The following is a 3,762-nucleotide window of genomic DNA, read 5'->3' on the forward strand; positions in this document are numbered from 1 at the left end:
GCTTGGAACAAGAATTCTCTCTCTTAAATGAACTTTTGAAACTGGATCTACATTGTGAAATATTTGGATATTGAGCAATGGAAGAATGTGGAACATAAACACTAGCAAATGCTTCCTTTGAGCATTAGCAAGCTTCAGCAAGCAGGCTGGGTGCTGCTGTGGTACGGGGCACATGAGGAGGCTGGTCAGAAAGCAAGTCTTGTAGAGGTGCATTTATAATACACTGATAAAATTGCATTACTTTCCTCCAGATAGCCATTCCTCCTAGTTACTAGTGTGGGTGAAGCATTTGTAAGTGGAAATTGATAATAGAGCTTTTTGCCTCTCGAGTGTCTATGACAGTCCTTTGTTTACTGCCTATGATTTTGCTAGGAAGTAATATTTGACTGTTCAGAGAGTGGGTTTGTGTCATCAGCTACATCCTGAACGTTCTGCTCAGAAAAATCTAATTTAATCAGGGATTACTTGGATGTCCTACGGAGCCACACTAGGATATGACTTGCAGGCAGAAAAAAGAGGGCATGCACTTTATTGGCTCTAATTCAGTAATGGTCCAAAGCCACAGGGAGTCAGCTCAGACCTTGACAAAATATATTGCTGCTTCAGCAAAGCAAGCAGAAGAGCACCCTGCCCTTCTGGAAGCAATTCTGAGCCAGCAGGTCAACAATAAAGAAAACTTTTTTTGTTTTCTTTTTTAAAGTAGTGTCCTAAAACTTTTATCTGACTAATAATGCAGATTTCTAAATTATACAAATTATACCTGCCAGCAGTAGCTTTGATCTGTTCAAGGGTGTCTTGACAAGCAAAGCCTCAAGCAAGAGTAGGACACTGCATTGCTTGGAAGAAGAGACTGAGTTAGAAGTTGTCTCTTCAGCCAGGCTCAGTGCCAGAGCTTGAAACCAGCTGTGAGCTTTAGAGGCATCACAGCGCTGCAGTGAAATCTTTAAATATCACATTGACCTTCAGGGTGGCCTTCCCAAGGACTCCCCCCACGCACACCTGCCTGCGTGGCCGCTCTGGCACACAAGCCTGCTTCCTGCATTCGCATCAGCCCTAAGGAGTAATAAACCAGCGATGATGAAGAGGTGAAAAACAGGAGACAAGAGATGACATATTGTGTGTGGGTCAAACACTCGGCCCTAACTCTTTTCTCTCGTGGGGGTGCAGTGGTATCCATATTTGTTGAATGCCAGAAAGATTACTTAGTTTGAGTCAGGCTGCACTTATTACCGGAGCAGAAATGTCACCAGAATGTACTCCTAAATAATGGCCTCCTGCATTGTGATTATTTCCTTATGTTCTGTTCTCACTTAATTCCCACTGAAATATTACATTCCATATTCACAAAAAACACATAGAAAATGCCACGTAGCAGAAAAGGTGATTTCTCCCAGGACGTAGGAACAGGGGTTGAACACTTCCTTTTTTTCCCTGTCACTTCCTCACATTACCTCCCCAGTCTGTGGGGTGTTCTGGTCCTGGTCAAGACAATGGCAAAGCTTCCACTGACTTCAGGGAGGCCACAGTTTTGCCCACAGCCTTCTTCAAAACACAGCAGCAGTGTGTGTGTGTGGGGGGGAGTGCGTGAAAAAAAGACGTTTTGCAAAATTCTTTCCAGTTGTGAAAACCAATTTCCTTGCACCATTCTCCTTTTTAGAGGAAAAAGTCTTACTGCTTTCCAGCAACTGTGAAAGGTGTTTCAGTGAAAGGTGTGTTGGACTAGTCCAGCAAGCCAAGGTGTCTCAGGGGTGGATCTGTCACTGTGTGGCTGTAATTCGGTGAGCACTGGTGACAGTGGCACGTAAACTGGGCAGCACAGATCCCACTGGAGACGAGTCACCCCCAGAGGTGCCCAGGGGCCCATGAGGTTTATGGCTATATTGAAGTCTCCTCACAATTAGTCTGTTGTTTTGCTGTTATGAGTTAAGTGAAAGCTGGTGTGGGCAGACCACTGAGGTAGAACTTCAGGGTATATATCCAAGATATATGTCTGAGAAGCATCATATATCTAAGACAAAGATAAAAGAAACTCTTCTCTCTCCTTTCTCTAGGAAATCATGCATTTGTGCTATTTTGCTGACTCATGATTTATTCTTAATAAAACACTTAGATATGTGTCTAAGTTTAAAGCATCATAAACAAGCGTGGGAACAGACTGACCATGATTCTTCACTGATTCACTTCATACAGTCACCTAGGCTCAAGCTTAACAAGGTGCTCAATCCACTGTTTTTCTTGCATTTGAGCCTCAAGGAGCTCTAATCCTTGCTGGGTGTTGCTCTCTCTGGTGTTCCCTCTCCCAGAGAACTTGCATCCAAGTGTAAAACAAGAGACAAAGGGATGAGGACACGTAAGCAATGAACCCTATAGATTAATCCAATGAGCAATGGCCTCAGCACCTTCACAGCCTGTCTCTGAGACATGGCAGTGCTCAGTCTGAAGGAGGTAGTACGTGAGAGTTTGCAGATACATGGGGAGAAATCCTTATCAGCCAAGAGGCAGCATGGAAACACATGGCCACACACTTTGTGGAAGCATGCATAGGTGGGAAAATGAAGGTGCTGATAGTTAAGCCCGAAGTCAATGCAACTCTCTGCATGCCTAAGGTTAGGCAGTGGCTGAAGAGTGTTGGCAAGGCAATTGCCTACAGCTGTACAAACTGGAGTAAAAAGTACCATTGATATCTCTCAATATTTTAGCTTTCAGCTTCCAAGCATACTTATTCTCATCTCTATTTTTATACACAGCTGAGGAGTCTCACTGACTTGGGTTCTCCCATCTCCACTGACCATGGGTTTGACTCTGCCCTGACCCAGCAAAGCACTTCTGCATGTTTATTTTTAAGCAGGTGAGCAGTCCCATTATTGTCATAATTCTTGTGTGATATATTCTTTAATGGATCTACTATTACTGCAGTTATCACTTTCCATCTCGTTTATTTTACCTTCACTTCCTAGCCTTTTCTCCTAATCCTCTCAGTTTTCTGATAACATATGTACTTTTAAGTATTACATCTTTTTGCTTCTCCAAGTTTGCATAGACCTTTAATTCACAGTGAAAGGATATCCAATAATTAACCAGTATTATGGTATCGTTCTTATTAGGGGAAGATAGATCTCTGTTTCATAAACCTACACCATCATTATGGTACTCCAGAATGTACTCATTAAGAAGAATTATACAGACAATTAAAGATTCTCATTTAATTTCTCCCTTTTATTCACGGTTAAGAATGTGAATGAAGTAAACACATAAGTTACTGACATGGTTCTGTATGGATATTTTGTCTGACATATTTTGCCAGCCAGCTTCCCTGTTACAAGAAAATACTGAAATTAATTCTCCTATATTCCTCATTAGTTATCACAGATGAATAATTTCTAGGTATTTAACAGATCTGGCATGGATATAGCAGCTAAATTTCATACCCAGCATGACAACATTCAGCGGAGATATTGTTTGGTGAGAGGATGTTTACGTTCATGAATTCAGCCTTGCCTTCACTGATCTAAAATTAGATCTTCTCTGGACTTTAATGCCACTGCTGTATAAAACCTGGGCTGAAAATAGGACCTAGTATCTCTTTGGTGACTAGGGACCACCCTTGGGCCAGGCTTTCTGATAACATGTTGGAGCACCCTTCCTATCACAGACTAAGTGTCCATGTCCACCCTTCTCTCCCGTTTTGATTTCTAACCCTGAGCTGTGCCAGATGCTTCAGAGGTCCCTGAATGCATCATAGCAATGTAAGAACAGCCCTGC

Source organism: Balearica regulorum, chromosome 1 (assembly GCF_011004875.1).
Source record: "Balearica regulorum gibbericeps isolate bBalReg1 chromosome 1, bBalReg1.pri, whole genome shotgun sequence".
In the NCBI taxonomy this organism is placed as follows: domain Eukaryota; kingdom Metazoa; phylum Chordata; class Aves; order Gruiformes; family Gruidae; genus Balearica; species Balearica regulorum.